The sequence below is a fragment of the Erinaceus europaeus genome, chromosome 1, assembly GCF_950295315.1.
Source record: "Erinaceus europaeus chromosome 1, mEriEur2.1, whole genome shotgun sequence".
NCBI lineage: Eukaryota > Metazoa > Chordata > Mammalia > Eulipotyphla > Erinaceidae > Erinaceus > Erinaceus europaeus.
The window spans coordinates 205,025,594-205,046,359 of NC_080162.1; the positions used below are offsets into that span (position 1 = coordinate 205,025,594).

The 20,766-nt window shown below is 48.8% G+C and overlaps 1 protein-coding gene across 3 annotated transcripts in view; it reads left to right on the forward strand.

Moving 5' to 3' along the window:
- The first annotated feature begins 685 nt into the window (after window positions 1-685).
- ASAP1 (ArfGAP with SH3 domain, ankyrin repeat and PH domain 1) overlaps window positions 686-20,766 on the forward strand; it is a 422,920-nt gene continuing 402,839 nt past the window's right edge. The window contains exon 1 of one of the 3 annotated variants that reach the window (XM_060201453.1): window positions 686-1,006. The gene's annotated coding sequence lies outside the window, so the exon portion shown is untranslated. The remainder of the gene's footprint in view (window positions 1,007-20,766) is intronic. The other 2 variants (XM_060201446.1, XM_060201440.1) reach the window with 2 other exon arrangements.

Below are 20,766 nucleotides of genomic sequence, written 5' to 3' on the forward strand. Positions count from 1 at the left end.
CAAGGTTTTCTCTGGATAAACCCCATCCCTTGCCCTGGTGAATAAGGAGAGGCAACATGTGGTCAGATGCAGACCACCGGAACCCCAGGCCCACGAAGTCTCTGTAGCACCCACCCCCCACCCCTCCTGGTTGGAGCCCCTACCTGTGAGACACCCAGCTGCACCCCTAGTGAGGCCTGCTGCTCTGAGCCCCGCCCCTCACCCCCTAGACCCCGCCTGCGCCCCTCTCCCCCAACCCCCACCCCAGAAGACCCTGCCTGCGCCCCTCTCCCCCCACCCCGGAAGACCCCTCCTGCACCCCTCGCCCCCACCACGAAGACCCCGCCTGCGCCCCTCTCCCTCCACCCCGGAAGACCCCTCCTGCAACCCTCTCCCCCACCACGAAGACCCCGCCTGCGCCCCTCTCCCCCACCCCCACCTCAGAAGACCCTGCCTGCGCCCCTCTCCCCCCATCCCCGAAGACCCCTCCTGCGCCCCTCTCATCCCACCCCGAAGACCCCTCCTGCGCCCCCTCCCCCGCCCCCCGAGACCCCTCCCGCGCCCCCTCCCCCGCCCCCGAGACCCCTCCGGCGCCCCCCGAGACCCCTCCCCCGCCCCTCTCCCCCGCCCCCCGAGACCCCTCCCGCGCCCCTCCCCCGCCCCCGGGAGCGCGCAGGCGGGCCGAGGGTTAAACGGGGCGGGAGCCCCCGGCGCCAGAGGCGGCCGGCCGGGAATGCTTCGTCAGGACTCCGATTTCCTGCCCCAGTGTTTGGGTTTCCTGGAGCCCGCGCCCGCCGCGAGCGGGGTGGTCGGAGCCGCGCCGCAGAGCCGCCCCCCGGGCAGGGTCGCCCGCCCCTTCCTGCGCCTCCCTCCTCCCTCCTCCCTGCTCCCTCCCTCGCTCCCTCCTTCCCTCCCTCCGGCGCGGCGGGCCCTGTGCGCTCGGGCAGCCCCGGCCCGCGCCTCCACCCCGCCGCCACCGCGCTCGCCGGCCCGCCATGGAATAATGCGCAGCCGCCCGCCGCTCCCGGTGAGTTGCGGGGTGGCCCTGGGCCGGGGCGCCCCCTGGCCGCGGCGCCGAGAGGCTGCGGGACTGTGCGCTGCGCTGCGGGGTCTGGGGAGGGGGCTCCCGGCTCTTCTTGCTGGGGTGGGGGGGTTGGCGTTGCTGCGGGGAGGGCGCGGGCCCCGGGGTGCCGGGAGCTTGGTTGCTGCGCCCTGCGGTGCGCCCTGCCCGCGGCGCAGAGGTGGGGCGGGCGGAGCGGCGGGGAGGCTGCCCTGCGCCCTGCTCGGACCCAGCCGGGTGCGCGTGTGGCCGCCGCATTGTGTGTCTGGGGCGGGGGCGCAGGGCAGGGAAAGTTCCTCGCGGGCCCTGGAGCCTGGGGGTGGGGGGCGGGCGGCGGCCGGGCAGGCCCCGGGCCACCTCCTGAAAGCCGAAGAAAGGAAAGGAGAAGCGGGTGGGGGGAGGACGTGCCCGCTCCACGGAGCCGGGGAGCGACTAGTGTTCGAGCGCCGCTCTGCCGTGGGGGGTGGGCGGTGGGCGGTGGGCGACCTGCTGCATTTTTCTCAGAGCGATGCGAAGTTCAAAAGAAACTCTGCGGTCTCATCCACCCATCCCGGGAGATTCCTCTGTGGCCTTCTCCTCCAGCGGTTTCCTTTTATCTTCCATCCCCCCCCCCTCCGCCCCCCGTGGCTGGGGTAGGGAGGGGGCGGTAGTCAACTCCAGACCTCAGCTTCACCTGCACTAATGAGAAAGACCTGTGTGCACTGTCGCCCTCTGGGTTCGGTCAGGTTGTCTCTGCCGAATTGATTCGGAGATGACAGCCGAACATGGATTGCTGAGAATTTTTTTTTTTTTTTGGGGGGTGGGAGCGGCTGTAAAACATACTTCAGAATGGAGGCCAGTTTGACATCTCCTGCTACCTTCACCCAGGGCCTGTCCCTGTTGTAATCGGAGGCTCATCGCCTTGTAAGAAAGTGCAGGTCTCCTGCAAGCATCCAGTAGATTTGAAAAAGGTCTTTTTAAAAACATTTGTTTTTATTATCTTTATTTCTTGGATACAGACAGCCAGAAATCGAGAGTAGGGGAAGATAGAAGAGAGAGAGAGAGAGACATCTGCAGCCCTGTTTCACTACTGGTGAAGCTTTTCCCTTGCGGGTGGGGACGGGGGACTTGAACTCGGGTCCTTGCACACTGTAACATATGCGCTCCGGCTGTGTCACCACCCGCTCAGAAAAGGGTCTTAAGGATCTTCCTGAGCAACTGCTTCCGCCATTGTGGGTATCCAGATGAGTTCCTAAGAGGTGCCAGGCCCTACCCACATGGCCGGTCTGGTGTGTAGTTCCTATGGTCCAGAGCTGCATTTTCGCCTGGGCAGTCTTTCTATTGTCACTTTTATTGCTCTCCCGCGGTCTCTTCTTCTGTCTTACCTGCTGTTACTTTTACTTGTGTGCAATCATTTCAAATTGTGTATTTTGAGATAGTTAAATTTTTTTTTTTTCCCCCTTGAGCCCTGCTCAGCTCTGGCTTATGGTGGTGATTATGATTCTTTTTTTTTTTTTTTCCTAACATCAAGTGCGTTTGAACATCAGTGGTTTAGTATGTGGGGAACTTCTCCCCCTCTCCATCTTTTGTGAAAAATAGGCATTCCCAAGTTCAAAAAAGGGCAGTATCTTAGCACCTGATGTACTCTCTGGTGCTTCCGAGAATTGAGTTTCAGTCCTCCTGTATCTTGTAAGCTGAACAGCCTGTCGGTTTTTTGTGTTTTTTTTCCCCCTGTATGAATGCTCTGAATGGTTGGTTTTTCATTTTTAGTATGTGGTAATGTTGGAGAAAAAGGATTTTTTTTTCCTTTTTTCCTTTTGCCTCCAGGGTTATTGCTGTGGCTCGGTGCCTGCACTACAAATCCACTGCTCCTGGAGGCTGTTTTTTCTCATTTTTGTTGCAAATCCACTACTCCTGGAGGCCGCTTTTTCCCACTTTTGTTGCCCTTATTGGCTTTACTGTATTAATTGTTATTGCTGTTGTTGTATAGGACTGAGAATAATCGAGAGAGGAGGGGGAGACAGAGAGGGAGAGAGAAAGACAGACACACCTGCAGACCTGCTTCACCGCTTGTGAAGCAACCCCTCTGCAGGTGGGGAGCTGGGGGCTTGAACCCAGATCCTTAAGCCCGTCCTTGCACTTTCTGCCATGTGCGCTTAACCCACCCCTCACCCCAGATTTTTAATTTTTTACAAGATTACCATTTGGTGAAGGAAATTGACATTCTCTCCACCTCCCCAGTCCTCTCCAGATTTTCAAAGTTAGTGGGAGTCCTGCTGGCCTCACAAGTAAATTCCAATAGATTCCTCTCTGGTGTGGGCTGGCCTCCCCCTACTCTGGTGTCAGAATCTAGAGGAAGGAAGGGAACTCTTGCTACCTGTGCCTCCTACATGATAATATAAATATGGGACATAATTCCCCTCTGTGTTTTCCCTTCATTTATTCGATTTAATCCTGAAGATCTATTTTCATTTTTCCCACTTATGTTTCTTCTCATTTCTTTCTCAGCCATTGTATTTGATATGGGCTGCATAAGAAACCTTCTCTGTGTACATATCATATGTGTATGCGTGCATGATACAGATCCTATATGTCACACATCTAGAGAGAGAGGAAAGAGAGAGAACACTTGCTATCTGCCGTAGACTTTTCTCTCCTAAGAAGTTCTTTTGTTATTTAATTTTTTTATTAGTGAGTTAATAATGATCGACAAGACTGTGGATAAGAGGGGTACAATTCGGCTCCCCACCTGCAGGGGAGTCGCTTCACAGGTGGTGAAGCAGGTCTGCAGGTGTCTGTCTTTCTCTCCCCCTCTCTGTCTTCCCCTCCTCTCTCCATTTCTCTCCGTCCTATCCAACAACGACAACAACAATAACTATAACAATAAATCAACAAGGGCAACAAAAGGGAATAAATAAATAAAATAAATATTAAAAAAAAGAGGGGCACAATTCCATACTATTCCCACCCCAGAGTTTCACATCCCAGCCCCTCCATTGGAAGCTTCTCTATTCTTTATCCATTTAGGAGTATGGACCAAAGATCTTTATGAGATGCAGAATGTGGGAGTTCTGTTTTTTTTTTTTTTTTTTTTTTTCTTCTTTGCTGAACATGGGTGTCAGCAGGTGGACCCACACTCCCAGCCTGTGTCTGTCTGTCCCTAGAGGGGCAGGGCTCTGGGGAGGTGGGGCTCCAGGACACATGGGTGAGGTCCTCTGCTCAGGGAAGTCAGGTTGCGTCATGGTAGCATTTGCAAGTTGGTGGCTGAAAAGCATTAAGATGTAAAACAAAACAAATTGTTTAATAATTCGGAACTGAAAGATAAGAATAGAGCACATGAGATTTTGGGTCTTCATGCTGGAAAAATCTAGGAAGTCTATTTAAGGCATATCCCAAGGGGCCTGTGACTTGACTAATTTTTGCCTGAGCCTGACAGCTAACATGCAGATGGGCTAAAAGTATTATCTGGGAGGACTGTGTCAGAGTTGGGAATAGGACTAGAAAGCTGGATCAGGGCAGAGAGTAGTTCCCAAATATGGGACAAGTGTATATACTGTTAACTGGAAACCCCATCCATCGATCTGATCTGGGGCTCATGTCTATTCATACTCAGCACAGGAAGCCCGTGTATCCTCCGCGTCCCTGTCAGCCTGAACTCACAGTCCATGGTCACAGCTGGGAACATTCTAGGCTGCTCTCACTTCAGGACCCGTCTTCCCTGAGTGGCCGAATACGTTGACCCTTGTTGTTCTACCATTGTTGTTCCACATTGAGGGCGAGGTCCTGTAGAGACCCACAAGAGGGGTTATGATGTTGTTCCTATTGAAGATGACCGTTGACGGTGAGAGAAGGATCCGTTAGAGGTCTAGGCCCATGTTATCTGTGTGGGAATCCCAGGATTCCCTGATTAGGGCCCTGGATGATGGGGATGGCCTGGGAGTGACCAAAAGGGCCAGCATGAGAGGGTGCCAGCCACTTGCTTTGATCCAGCTTTTGTCATCCTTACTTTATCTGACAGGACTAGGCGTAGAGTGATTGAGGGAAGTGAAAGGAAGTAGGTGAGGAGAGTATCTAGGTCCAAGTAGAAACTCTGTGTAAGTACTTTATAGTATCTTTTTGGTCTTTCTGCTTGCTCGCTACACTTATTGAGTCACTGAAGACTGTTGTCCCCTTTTACTTTAAGGTGTGTGCTCCCCCCCTCCCCCGACTTAACGGATACATGTGCACATGTGCCCTATCTCATGGGCCCTGGTCTGTATCTAGGTTCTCTAACTTCATTAGGAAGTGCGCCGCCTCATATGAAACTAAGGAGTCCTGTGAGCTAGGAAAGGTCTCACCCGAGTGTGGGAGCTGGAGGGTTGACATCCCAGGCCTGGCGTCTCTGGACACAGTCCCAAGAGAAACCTGTTGAGGTGGCCCTGGTTGCCTTGATTTGGTTGGGCTCAGCCCTTGCAGTGTCTGGGTCAAGAGAAGCATGAAGGAAACCGAGCAGAGCCCCAGAGGTTCCGTGCAAGACTTCACCATGATTTATGTCATTTAATGCTATTTACAAATAACTATATCACCCTATATACTGGCAATGACCAGTTGCTTCTGGTCTCCCTGGTCTAAGATTGTAAGTAAGTGATTTAATATATCAAAAAAAAAGTTATTATTAGAGATGCATTAACAACTTAAGCCCAGTGTTGAAATTCAGTCAGTTCACTAATTTGAAACTTTAAGTGCTTAAGTATACTAAAGAATTATAGAAATAAATGCTCAGAGCTGAAGTCTGTGCATTAAAAAACTCTAGACATGTGTTCTCTTTTCCCCCTCTCATATTGATTAAATAGTCATTCATAAGACTATATGTTAATCGGAGTATACATTAACACCATTCCCACCACTAAAGGTCTGTGTCCCTCCCCCAACCCCTTAGTGGAGCTGAAAAATCTACTCTCTCCCTCCCCTCAGGGTTTTTTTTTTTTTTTTTTTTACTTTGGTGCATCTCTCCTAAGAAGTTCTAAAGAAGAGAGGGAACTCCTTTTCAGACTCATGAGTAACTCGTTCCTTCATCCAATACATGTGTGCCAAGTGGCTCTCCTGTGAGACATGCCAGCTGTAAAGCGATGAATAAGATTCTGTGTTCAGGACCACGTCTTTCAATGCCAGCTGCACACTTGTTCTTTTAATTAGTCAGTTCAACAAGCTTTCATTAAGCTCTCACTCCACGCATGATAAGCACTGTGTGAAGTTCAGATGCCAGACTGAGGAGCAAGATAAGCCTGGGCCCTCCATCATGGAGCTTAAATTCCAGGGAAGGGGTGGGCAGTATCTAACAAGTGAAGGTTTGTGAAACTTTGTTAACAGGGAGACACACAAGAGAATCCAAAACTGAGCAAATGGAGGGGTGGTGAGAGTGACCCTGGTTTTGTCAGGGAAAGGCCGCTGATCCTGAGGGTCTCCTGCATGGGCAGCGAGGTTGTGGGGGAGGCCATTCCAGGCAGAAACATTAAAATATGCAAAGTTCTTTGTACTCCAAAGCTTGGTATGTTCCTGGGAGTGAGGGAGGCCAGGAGGCTGGGCTGTCCTTAGGGGCAATGAAGAGAATGGTACAGAAGTTTTGGAGAGAAGCGAGGGCCAGATCACAGAGTGAACGCTAGGCCAGGTTTGTGTGTGTGTGTGGTGTGTGGTGTGTGTGTGTGTGTGTGTGTGTGTGTGAGATTACCCACCCTGGGTATCAAGGGTGCTGTCTGTGAGTTTGGATTCAGAGCAGAGTCTCATTGATATTTCTTTTTTCTTTTCTTTTTTTTTTTTTTTCTGCCGGCAGGGTTATTGCTGGGGGCTTGGTGCCTGCACTACAAATCCACTGCTCCTGGAGAGTAGTTTTTTCCTTTTGCTGCCCTTGTTGTTTATCATTGTTGTTGTTATTATTGTTGTCATTGCTGTCATTGTTGTTGGATAGGACAGAGAGAAATGGAGAGAGGAGGGGAAGACAGAGAGGGCGAGAGAAAAACAAACACCTGCAGACCTGCTTCACCGCCTGTGAAGTGACCCCCCAGCAGGTGGGGAACCGGGGCCTCGAACCGGGCGGGATCCTTATGCCGGCCCTTGCGCTTTGTGCCACGTGCGCTTAACCCGCTGCGCTACTGTCCACCCCCCTTGATTGATTGACAACACAGAAGCAGGACCCCCAGGTCTGAGGTCAGCATGCACAGGTACCAGCAAAGATGGTGGTGGGCTAGACCAGGGAGGAGAGTGACCCTAGAATGTAGATGGTTTAGGGTTTGGAGACAGAGTTTATGAGATCTGGTAATGGGGACTCAAGGCTGAATCCTGAGGGTGGCCGAGAGCCTGCCACTGTCATTTTTTTTTTTTAAATATTTTATTTTATTTATTTATTCCCTTTTGTTGCCCTTGTTGTTTTATTGTTGTAGTTATTATTGTTGTTGTCGTCGTTGTTGGATAGGACAGAGAGAAATGGAGAGAGGAGGGGAAGACAGAGAGAGAGGGGAGAGAAAGACACCTGCAGACCTGCTTCACCGCCTGTGAAGCGACTCCCCTGCAGGTGGGGAGCCGGGGTTCGAACCGGGGTCCTTATGCCGGTCCTTGTGCTTTGCGCCACCTGCGCTTAACCCGCTGCGCTACAGCCCGACTCCCACCACTGTCATTTCTGAGGGAGAATGAGCACCAGAAGAACAGGTTATTAGGCTAAGAGTCTTGACTGGCGTAAGTGTGAGATGCCTGTCTCAAGTAGAGTTCAGGAAGGAGGGCGTTTAACTGTGGACATCAGAAGAAACTAGGATTTAGAGACGTGGATGTGGAAATGGTCAGCTCAAGGTTGAGCCCCCAAGGCGCTTGTCAGCACACACCCTGTCACTTCAGCTCACTGACCATCCTTGGGTGTCCTTCCCCTGCCTGAGTTGCTTTTCCTCTCTTCCTGACTGACTGCTAGGAATCTGTTGATGTGGGGGTAGATAGCATAACGGTTATGCACACAGACTGTCATGCCTGAGGCTCCCGAGTCCTAGGTTCAGTCCCCTCCACCATCATAAACTAGACCTGAGTAGTGCTCTGTTTTTTTTAAAAAACAATCGAAACACTGAACCCATGGTTTCATTTAGGGCTGGATGTTAGCACACCTGGTTGAGCACACAAGTTACAATGCGCAAGGACCCGGGTTCGAGTCCCCCAGCCCCCACCTGCCAGAGGAAAGCTTTGTGAGTGGTGAAGCAGTGCTGTCGGTGTCTTACTGCTAGGAATCTCTTGAAATACACGTGTTGTCTTCACCTCCTTGAACATGCCCCCAACTCCATGAGTTTGTTAGTCAAGTTTAGTGTTCATGTGAAGTCACCTTCTGATAGTTCAGCCCCCCCTTGATTTACAGTGGGGTTAAGCACTGGTCAGTTGGGAGCACCATAAGCTGAACCTGCCTCTACTGACTCTAACTCACTTGCTTTCGATGTGCTCACAACACGTAGAGTAGCCCAGAGTTAGTCAAAATCACCAAACACAGGCTTGTTTTAAAATATGAAAAGAAAACACAAGTCGAACCTGAAATGGAATTGGAGTATTACACCAAAGTAAAAGACTCTGGGGTGGGTGGGTGGGTGGGGAGAATACAGGTCCATGAAAGAGGATGAATGACATAGTGGGGGTTGTATTGTTAAATGGGAATCTGGGGAATGTTATGCATGTACAAACTATTGTATTTGCTTTTGAATGTAAAACATTAATTCCCCAATAAAGAAATAAATTAAAAAAAAATATGAAGAGTCTCAGCCCCCGGCTCCCTACCTGCAGGGGAGTTGCTTCACAGGCGGTGAAGCAGGTCTGCAGGTGTCTGTCTTTCTCTCCTTTTCTCTGTCTTTCCCTCCTCTCTCCATTTCTCTCTGTCCTATCCAACAACAACGACATCAATAACAACAACATTAATAACGACAACAATAAAACAAGGGCAATAAAAGGGAATAAATAACTTTAAAAAAATTAAAATAAAAAACCCCCCAAAATATGAAGAGTTAGGGGTCGGGCGGTAGCACAACGCACATGGTGCAAAGTGCAAGGACCGGCCTAAGGATCCGGGTTTGAGCCCCCGGCCCCCTACCTGCAGGGGGGTCACTTCACAGGCGGTGAAGCAGGTCTACAGGTGTCTATCTTTCGCTCCTTTTCTCTGTCTTCCCCTCCTCTCTCCATTTCTCTCTGTCCTATCCAACAACAATGACATCAACAGAAAGAATAATAACAATGACGATATGACGATAAACAACAAGGGCTGCAAAGGGGGGAAAAGAATATGAAGAGTCAAATATTTCATGTAGTTATTGGAATCTGTACTGACGTGAAAACAGTGGCGGTGTGGAATATCTTTGTTAAAGTCCACGGCCGAGAGCACACCGGGCCTGAAGAGTGAAGCAGCGAATTAACTGGCAGTTCCTCGTCGAGTGGGGGAATGCTACAGGGACAGTGCGGTCAGCCTGCTCTCTGCTGAGGAGCTTCCAGGCTGACTGGTGGGAGCCATCGTGGGTGCCTTGGTTTACCTGTGTGAGCTCAGGAACTGCCCCTTACTGCTGGCCAGCATCACAGGCCACTGTCACATTGCATGCTATTAGCCTGAGAAAAGATCCACGATTTTTTTTTAATTAAAAAAATGTGTTTATATTTGTTTATTTGTTTTCCCTTTTGTTGCCCTTGTTTACTGTTGTTGTTGTTATTGTTGTTGGATAGGACAGAGAGAAATGGAGAGAGGAGGGGAAGACAGAGGGGGAGAGAAAGATAGACACCTGTAGACCTGCTTCACCGCCTGTGAAGTGACCCCCCCCGCCCCCGCCCCGAAAGTAGAGAGCCAGGGGCTCGAACTGGGATCCTTACGCAGGTCCTTGCGCTTTTCACCACCTGTGCTTAACCCGCGGCACCCCCGCCCAACTCCCAAGATCCACAATTTCTACTGAATGTGCAGTGCATTCATTCATTCACTCACTGTGCTGGGGGAAAGAACTCAGGACATGTGCTAAACTATCTTCTTTTTATTTTTGGTTACCTTTATTTATTTATGGGATAGAGACAGCCGGGAATTGAGAGGGAGAGGGAGGCGAGAGACAGAGAGACAGAGACACCTGCAGCCCTCTTTCATCTCTCATGAAGCTTTTCCCTTGCAGGTGGGGAACTGGGACTTGAACCTGGGTCCTTGTCCATTGTAACATGTGTGCTCAACTGGGTGCGACACCACCCGGCCCCCCAGACTATCTTCTGACCCAGTGTCTGGGGCACTGGTGGTGCTGTGTCCTCCATGTAGCAAGTAGTCTGCCCGCTGTTCTCGTTGTTACTATACAAGGACACAGAGTAGCGTGCTATGTCATACTTGCCTGCCATGTCCTGAAGCAGCAGTGAACCACAGCTCCCAGTCAGAGATCACAAGGATGAACAAAACATCTGAGTGTTAGCACACCTGGCTGAGTGCACATGTTGCCATAGACAAAGACCCAGGTTCGAGCCCCTGCTCCCCGCCTGCATTTGGGACGGTTCACAAGTGATGAAATAAGTCTGCAGATTCCTCTCTCTTTCTCTCTCTCCTTCTCCCTCTCTTTCTCTGTTTTTTCCCCTCTGTCAATTTCTGTCTGTCCTATTCAATAATAATAATTGAAAACAACAATAATAACAATAACAAAACACACACACACACAGGACCTGGGGCATGGCAGGACATGCACTCTTATCTCCTGCACCCTTTTCCTGACTTTTTATTTGTTTATTTTCTGATTTCCTTTTTGGTAGTAGAAACAGAGAGAGATTGAGAAAGAGAGAGAGAGAAACAGAGACACCTGCAGCAATGTTTCACCAGCAGTGAAGCTCCCCGCCTGCAGGTGGGGCCTGGGGACTTGAGCCCCAGTCCTTGTGTATGGTAACACATGCTCCTTACTGGGTGGACCACTGCCCAGCCCCCACGATATTTTTTTTTCCTTTTAATTTTTTTTTTTATCACCACTAGGATTATAGCCAGGGCTTGGTACTTGCATGACAAGTTCATCGCTCCTAGCACTCTTTTCAACTTTTATTTTCCCCCTGTCTTTTATTTTAAAAGGACAGAGAGAAACTGAGAGGGAAGGGAGAGCAAGAGAGGGAGAGTGAGAGAGACAGCTGTAGCCCTGCTTCACTACTGGTGAAGCGGCGGCCCCCTGCAGGTGGGAACTGGGGTCTTGAACCCTGGTCCTTATGTGTGGTCCACTCGGTGTAGTTCTTGACAATAGTAGGCACTCTAAAACTGTCAAGTGTTAGGAGTTGGGCAGTAGCACAGCAGGTTAAGCGCACATGGCACAAAGTGCAAGGACCAGCGCAGAGATCCCGGTTCGAGCCTTCAGCTCCCAACCTGTGTGTGTGGGGGGGTCGCTTCACAAACAGTGAAGCAGGTCTGCAGATGTCTGTCTTTCTCTCCCCCTCTCTGTCTTCCCCTCCTCTCTCCAGTTCTCTCTGTCCTATCCAACAACAACAGCAATGACAATAAACAACAAGGACAACAAAGGGGCAATCCAGGAGCAGTGGATTCGAGTGTAGGCATGGAGCCCCAGCAATAACCCTGGAGGCAAAAAAAAAAATCTTAAGTGTTGTTCTTATTATTGCCACGAATGGAGGTGATAGGTACATAGATGAAAACTAATTCCAAATAGGAATCGGGTTAAACTGGGAGATGTGTTTGGATAGACGGTGCGTTTGTTTCCACTTGCTGCTGTCACAGATTCATGTGAAGGACTGGGCGCTGGCTTAGTTTTCTATGACTGAGTTCTACCGTGAGTCCCAGCACATGCCTTTTGTACAACTAAGACCCTGGTTCTGGAATCATAGCAGATGTTGCCACTCTCAGCTTGCTCCATTCCCGGAACAGACCACAGGAGGGTTCAGGCAGGAGAATGCATGCAGGCAGGACAAATCCATGTGAATCACTAAGGGGAAAAATAAATCGAGGGTCTCACCTCCTAGTAGTGTGACCGTTGCCCACCCCCATCTTGTAGAATGGATTCCCGGGGACACACCGTGATGGGTAGCCATTTTGCTTTGAGGGGGTAATTAAAGCCAGATTGCCAACAAACATCTTTGCAATTGTTATCTGGAGAAAATGGGCTCCTGTCCCAGACATCTGCTCTCCAGAAACAGGCCACTTCCTGTGTCCTCCTGCACACTGGCCAGCCACCACAGCTCCCCCGGGCCTGAAGAGCTAGCTGGGTCCTTGCTGCTTGTTTCCCCGGCCAACCCCTTCAGTCACCATCCCTTTCAGATGCCACGGAACTTGTCTTGTAATATTTTTGGCGTTTCCTCTTCCTTTACCGCTGTAAGGCAGGAAATGCAAAAGCACAGCTAGAAAAAAAAAAAAAACCAAAGTGTGCAAGCAATGTCTTCGCAGCAGAGAGATCCCCAGTTGGAGTCTGCCTAATTTGGGAATAAAAAAAGAGGGGCCATGAGTGTTCCCCCCCCCCAGGATGTGGTGGGAGTTCCAGGGAACCAGGCCTGATGCAGGTCACCTCGGCCCATGTGTGGGCAGGAGTGGGCAGGACGGGAGGGGAAGTGAAGACATCTGCTCCTGACTTCTGAGGAATGGCCTCCCTTCCCCTCATCAAGGTTAAGCGTGACTTTCCCTCAAGGCCTCTGCTTCCACGCACCTTTGCCAGTGTGGAGCAATGCTGTGTTGTAGTCTTGTAATGAATTAGCCAACCTTTTAAGCAGAAATGCAGAAAGCACACTGCCAAAAGGCCATGGTAGAGGTAACTCACCCTCCTTGAGTTCAGAAAACAATTTTATGTAGAAAGTTATGGGGGGGGGGGGCTGGGTGGTGGTGCACATAGTGTGAAGCGCAAGGACCCACACAAGGATCCCTGTCTGAGCCCCCGGTTCCCCACCTTCGGGGGGGGGGGGAGCACTTCACAGTGAAGCAGGTCTGCAGGTGTCTAGCTTCCCCTCCCCCTCTCTACCTCCCTCTCCTTTCTCAATTTCTCTCTGTCCAATTAAAAAAAAAAGTTATGTATAAGTGAGGGGAAAAAAAAATAGGAGCTCAATGACAGCAACAGGTGAGCTGGGGTAAAGGGCTTCTGCTTTATTGATTTGCTTGTTTATTTTTCCTTTGTCATCACTGGGGCTTCACCATTCCAGACTGACTTTTGCAGATAGAAGGAGAGAGGCAGTGATCTGCAGGTGTCTCCCTGTCTCTCTCTCTCTCTCCCTAACTATCACCCCTTTCCCTCTCAATTTCTGGCTGTCTCTATCTTATAAATAAAGAATTAAAAAAAAAAAAGAACATGATTTGGTTGTTGCAGATTGAAGTGAAGCATGATGGAGTAGCCTCTCCTTTGCAGTGGCGGCCTTTGATGAGACAGGAAAGTAAGTAGGAGACTTGGGAGTGTGCCGTTGGCCCTGCTCCTCGTTCTGCTTTTGTACTTTCTGGGTTGAACTGAGAACGTGCAGGAAAAAGCAAGTGAACAAGGACTCCACACATGGGGGTCTCGCATGGAAATACGTTGCTGGTTCCGTGCCGCATCTTCAAGCTGAGCATCTTGAGGAGGGGATGGAGTGAGGGCTCCGTGTTTTCTTCTTGGTCTCTTTGAGTCTGCTGCACGTGCATCACGGGCCTTGAGCAACAGGCTAGTCACGTTCCCTGGAGAATGTTCTCCACGATGAGCTTGTTTGTCTGCCTCCTTATTTATTGGGCGTGGGGCCACTCACATGCATGGTTCCACTACTCCTGGTGGACTTTGTTTTTCTTGATGATTTCAAGTAGAGGCAAAGAGAGAGAGAGAGAGAAAGAGAGAGAGAGAGAGAGAGAGAGACCCTAGCACTGCTTTGTTATTCATGGAGTCTCCCCTGGGGCTGTGCATTGTGCTTCCATATGGTCTGATCCTTGGACCCAGGTCCTCAGGCATGATAGATACTGTGTCAACTCTTCAGGGTGGGCTATCACCCAACTGAATTTTTTATGTTGAATGACTGTCTGCTCTGTTTCTAGACTCAATCCTTCAAATCAACTTTGTCTTTGTTACTTGGGTCTCAAGTCTTTTTTTTTTTTTTTCTAGTTTAGCTTTTATTTATTTATTAATGAGAAATATAGGAGAAGAGAAAGAAGCAGATATCACTGTGGCAGTCATCATGCTGCCGAGGGTTGAAATCAGGACGTCATGCTTGAAAGTCCACTGTGCCAATTCCTGGCTTGGGTCTTTCACTAGGGTTTTTTTTTTTTCTCCCCTAATTTCAAATCTTTGTGTTGGTATGCATGAGACCCCTTCTGTTTCATTTGGTTTAAATCCCTCCTGCTTAACACTATTTTATTTACATAACCACTGTTAACAAGTTCCACCCTCCCTCCAGGGCATTTGTGGTTCAGTGATAGGATTCTTGCCTAATCTGCTCCCTCTTTGTCACACTCTGATTTTCACCAGTCACTTTTCTCTCCACCCTCTCTATGTCACATTCTATTTCCACCCTACTTGGGAAGTATATATAAAGACAGCATTGTGAGTTTTAGAGTACTTTACCTTGAGTTTAGCTTAGCTCGTCTTAGATTGTGCTGCGTCCTGCATGAATAAAGAGATACTGCGTACAACCCAGCCATGAGTCCCTGGTCGTCTGTTACCTGCCCGTGAAGCCAGCCCGGTGAAAACAACCTAACCCGTCGAAAACGACATCTTTGTTTTTATAAAGTACTGACATTCTTTTTCAGGAGGTCCATATTTTATTTTATTTTATTTTTACTAATGATTTAATAATGATTGTAAGATAACAAGATTCTAAGATAACAGGGGTACAATTCCCTCCACCTGAGTTCCCTGTCCCATCTCCTCCACTGGAAGCTTCCCTATTCTTTATCCCTCTGGGAGTATGGACCAAAATTCTTTATGGGGTGAAGAAGGTGGGAGTTCTGGCTTCTGTAATTGCTTCTCCACTGGACATGGGTGTTGACAGGTGGATCCATCCCCCAACCTGTTTCTGTCTTTCCCTAGTGGGGTGGGGCTCTGGGGAGGTGGGGTTCCGGGAAACATTGGTGATGTCGTCTGCCCAGAAAGGTTGGGATGGTGGCATGGAAACATTTGAAACTTGATGACTGTAAGCCAGTAAGATAGAAAGCAGGGAAAATAGTTTGATAAACAGGAACCCAAAGGTAGGAACAGAGCAATTGAAACTAGACGCCTTCAGATTGGAAGAAGCTAGAAAGTCTGTTTTAGGTATGTTCCAAGGAGCCCATGACTTTAGTGACTTTTGCCTCAGTATGATAGCTAACATGCAGGTGGAATGGAAGTATTGTCTGAGAGGATGGTGTCATGTTGGTACGCTTCTAATTCTGCTTCTAAAAACCCCTTCTGTTTCATTTGGTTTAATCCCCCCTGCTTCTTCTTCTTCTAGCGTTTGCCCTTTTTCCGTAGCCAGTTAATGGCTTTGAAAGTGACTGGGATCCATGTGGATTCAGTCGGCTAGGAAGGATCGTCAGTTTCCCCAATGAATGGGTACTCACGGGATGCACCACGGGAAGGTCGATCCAATGCATCCCATCCCCCCTGCTTAACACTGCATTCTATTTACACAACCACTGTATTCTATTTGCATAACCACTGCAGGGCGTTGGTTCAATCCCCACTGGTTCATGATGTGTTTTTGCTCCACCCCCTCTCCTTGTCTCACACTGATTTTCACCAGTCACTTTTCTCTCCACCCTCTCTATGTCACATCCTGTTCACACCCTACTTGGAAAGTATATATAAGGACAGCATTGTTCGTTTTAGTTTTTAGTTTTAGTTTAGCTCGGCTTAGATTGTGCTGCGTCCTGTGTGAATAAAGAGATACTGCCTACAGCTCAACCATGAGTCCCGGGTCGTCTGTCTCCCGCTCATGAAGCTCAGCCCGACAGTGTCAGACTTGAGAATAAGGCTAGAAAGCTAGATTAGGGCAGAGAGTAGCTCCCAGACATGAGGAAAGTATATAAATACCATTAACTGTAAACCCCATAGACCTGACCCAGGGCCCATATCTATTCACATTCAGCACAGGAGCCTGTGTGACCTCTGAGTCCCTGTCAGGCTGAGCTCACAGTCCATGGTCACAGCTGGGGACATTCTAGGCTGCTCTCATGTCAGGACCCGTCTTCCTCGAGGGGCAGAGCAGGCTGACAAGCCTCCCTTCTGAGAGTGGGGCAGTCCCTACCATTGCTGCTCTCCAGCAAGGACAAGTTCCTGGAGGTCCTTTTAACGCTAATTCTAAAGGAGCTAGTTCCTTATTTCTTCCACTGTCTGATTTTGGAGATAGAATGATTGGTGCTCCCTGAGGATCTCGTCTCTCCTGGTGAGCAGACGAGGCTCTTCAGAGTAGTTTTATGCTTCCGCCAAGGCTCCAAGGTCTCCAGGGTCCCAGACAAGTTTCTGTGGTAGCTTCTGGGCTGCAGACTGTGAACACCTGACTGACAGGACATGCTCAGGCTTCGCTGATCCCTTCCCAGACCCTGAGCAGACTTCAGTGTTGTTATCGGTTTCCTAGACTGATGGGGGTGGGGGTGGGGGAGTGAGGCCTCCTTTGGAGGGGACTCTTCGGGGATGCTAGCTTGGTAGAGGGTTCTCAGGTCTCTTTTCATTCTGGCAGACTCCAAGTTAAAACCAGCCAGCTCAAAACCAGTCCATCTTCTTTTTCAGCGAAGGAGAGAAGGGATGGAAACACAACCACGTTGATAAAAGAAAGCAGGAGTCTGTATCAGAACGGCGATAATGAAGACAGATTTGATTCGGAATGGACGATACCTTTTGGGCATTTTGCTGCCCCAGGCACCCTACAGAATGGGTGGGGCAAGTAAACACAGGCTCTTTGTTCATATTTGTAACCCCTGGTTTGGACAAGACAAAACATGCTTAGGAAGGAAGGAAGGAGTCAAAAAAGAAATACATGTGATTGAAGACAGACAGATACTGATGCACTGAAAGCATACAAAGTTACTTTGCAGTGAGACTCAGGAGCCTGAATTCTAGTCCAGGAGTCAACTAGTTAACATTACTATGTAACTGTTAAGTATTGGTTATGTCACCTTCACTGTAGTCACATACTTTTGTGGAACGTTGCTTTCACAGCTGTTGAAAGGAGGTGGTAACTCCTGTCCTGACTCTCCTCCCTGCCTGGCTAGCCTGGTAGGAAAGCAAGAGAAACCTCAGAATTTCCTCCTAGTCTTTTCTTCAGGCCAGAAGGACATGTCCTCTAGAGGCACCTGGCTCTGGTCAACCGTTCTTCCTCGCCCCATCGCCACAGTAGGTAGTGAGTGGGTTTTCCAGGGAAGGGCTGTGAGCATTTCAGATCTTCAAAACTCCCTTAGACTGAAGAGCTATTCTTTGATGGCTGGCTGGCACTTGTTTGGGAGCTGACCTGGGCTGTGTCTCAAGTGGTATTCTTTGCCTCAGTTGTTCCCATAAGCAAGGACTGAGGGGCAGTAGAGCATCTTGGGATGAGATCTGTGCTTTTCATGGCCTTCACCGTGACCTGCTGTCCTCTCAGGCTGTCTGTTGTTGCTGGACAGCAGAACGCACGCTCTGCTATCTTCGGCATTTATTCTTTCCTGCCTGAGGTGATTTGATGGTTGAGAGTAGCAACATTTATCCTGACGCTACCGGAAAACCATTAGACTTGGAATATATAATGATTGCTAATAACCACTGTGCATAAGATATCAAGCATCATTCTGTTTTGTTGGTCTGCTTCTAATTCTGCTTCTAAAACCCCTTCTGTTTCACTGGTTTAATCCCCCCTGCTTAACACTGTATTCTATTTACATAACCACTGTTAACTAAGCACTGCCCTGCCTGCAGGGCATTGGTTTAATCCCCACTGGTTCATGATGTCTTTTTGCTCTGCCCCCTCTCCTAATACACCCTGATTTGCACCAGTCTTTTTTCGCTCCACCCTCTGTATGTCACATCCTGTTTCCACCCTACTTGGCGAGTATATATATATATATATATAAGGACAGGATTGTGATTAGAGATAGCTTAGATTGTGCTGCGTTCCGCATGAATAAAGACTGAACTGCCTACCACTCAGCCATGAGTCTCTGGTCATCTTTCTCTCCTGTCCGTGAAGCTAGCCCAGCACTATTTATTTATTTATTTATTTATTTATTTATTTATTTAAAGGAAACACTGACAAAACCATAGGATACTTCAGGCTCAGGGGGAAAAAAAACTAGTATAGCCACAGGTCCTTTGGGATATAACTAAAATATTCCTACTAGCTATCAAGCATCATTCTAACCAGTGTTGCAGTAGTAACTAATTTAATCTCTATAATAACCCTATAAACAGGCACATTTGCATACACGCAAGGAAACTGAGGTACACTGAGGCTGATAGACTTCCTCTAGGTAAGATGGCTGATAGGTGGCAAGATTTTTTTTTTAATTTTTTATTAGTGATTTAACAATGATTCACAAGAGTGTAAGAGAACAGGGGTACAGTTGCACACAGTTCCCACCACCAGAGTTCTGTGTCCCATCCCCTCCATTGGAAGCTTCTCTATTCTTTTTTTTTTTTTTTCCTCCAGGGTTATCTCTGGGCCTTGGTTACTAGCACTATGATTCCACTGTCCACTGCTCCTGGAGGTCTTGGTTGTTGTTTTTTCCCATTTTATTGGCTAGGATACAGAGACATTGAGAAAGGAAGGATGCTGGGAAATTGTGCAGACGTAGTCACATCTGCCATGTTGTCCCCTCGGGCTACTGCTGGTTCCCGCGAGAGTTGGGACATTCTCGGAGTGCCTGTTCCGCCATGTTGTGCCCTCAGGGCATTGTCTATATCCCCGCCATAGTTGAAGTGCTATGGTTACTCCTCCCTCCTCCCATTCTCGCAAAAGCTACTTCTATAAAAGCCCTTCTTCTTCCTCACCTCGCTCTCTTGCCAGCGCTTCACTCCGGTGTTCAGACGCAGGAAAGGTTACTGCGTGAGGCGGCCATTTTCGCTACCTCCACGTGGCCCAACCTGCCTCTCTAGCACCCAACTCTGAGGTGCCAGCGCAAATAAAGATTTGTGTTCCCTCTTCACTCCGGACCCCCTCCCTCTTCTCCGCGGCATACAACAACAGAAGGAGAAATAGAGAGGGAGAAAGAAAGACATAGACACCTGCAGACCTGCTTCATAGCTTAGGAAGCTTCCTTCTTGCAGGTGGGAGCCAGGGGCTCAAACCCAGATCCTTGAGTGGGTTCTGGTGCTTAGTACAATGTGCACCACCACCCAGCCCCAGTTTCTCTATTCTTTATTCCTGGGGGGTAAAGACCAAAATTCTTTTTGGGGTGCAGAAGCTTGAAGCTCTGTCTTATGTAACTGCTTCTCTGCTGAACATGAGTGTTGGCAGGTGGATCCATCCCCCCAGCCTGTTTCTGTCTTTCCCTAGTGGGGCAGGGCTCTGGGGAGGTGGGGTTCTGGGATACATTGGTGAGGTCATCTGCCCAGGGAAGGTGGCAAGATTTTAAGTGAGGTAATCAGCCTTAAGTGTCTTCAGTGCCCTACTCTTGGCTACGATGTGATATCACCTCTGAAGAGAATTCAGATTTGAATACCCTGCCCTAGTTCCTCATATGACCTTGGAGAATTTGCTCATGTAGATTCTCTCTTAAGTGTTTCTGGACTTTTGTTTCTTCTTAAATAATAAAAAAAAAGCCTGCAAGTTATTTTAAAAGGTTTTCAAGTAAAGTCATATGTGCAGAAAGTGGCAGATGCTTCATAGAAACTGAGTGGTTTCCAAACAAGACGTTTATTTGCATGAACAATAGGGAGGTGAAGCATGAAGGAACTAATTCAGTCAGACACAGTTTCTTCACCTCTACTTCTCCTGCATATTCTGCTGTGTGCCAGTGACCTAGTATACAATGACAAAAAGTCTTAAGTTGCCGGGCTAGCTTCGTGGGCGGGAGACAGACGACCAGGGACTCATGGCTGAGCTGGAAAGCAGTATCTCTTTATTCATGTGGAACACAGCACAATCTAAGCTATATCTAATCACAATCCTGTCCTTATATATATATACTCGCCAAGTAGGGTGGAAACAGGATGTGACATACAGAGGGTGGAGCGAAAAAAGACTGGTGCAAATCAGGGTGTACTAGGAGAGGGGCGGAGCAAAAAGACATCATGAACCAGTGGGGATTAAACCAATGCCCTGCAGGCAGGGTGGTGCTTAGTTAACAGTGGTTATGTAAATAGAATACAGTGTTAATTTAAGCAGGGGGGATTAAACCAGTGAAACAGAAGGGGTTTTAGAAGCAGAGTTAGAAGCAGACCAGCAGTAAGTCACGCACAGGAATATCTGACAGTTGCGCACCATTATGCATCACTCTTTGACAGGGCTATGTTCTGGGAATTGCACCCGTCATTGGTTTTGTCCTGTGACCCTCATGGACCATAATCATTTAAACTAGAACAACACAGTCTACCCCATACATAGGCTGTATGGTTCACCTGTTGGGACCATTGTCATATACATAGTTGCTCTCGACCAGGGCCATTCATCAGTGTGTGACTGTAGAAGAGAGAGAGATGTAGGACTTGATAATTCTGCTCTGAGGGCAGTTCATAACATGGGAAAGGAACAGTGACATGAGCCATGTAGAGAAGGGAGAGAGTCACTCAACAGAATTAGTGAGAAAGAAAAAAAAGGGGGGAATAGGGGCTGTCTTAGCTTACTCTTCCAGGAATGGGCAGAATTTCAGAGACAGAGAGAGAGAGGGAGAGAGAGAAGAGTTTTCAGTTCAAAACTGAGAAGAACTGGACTTG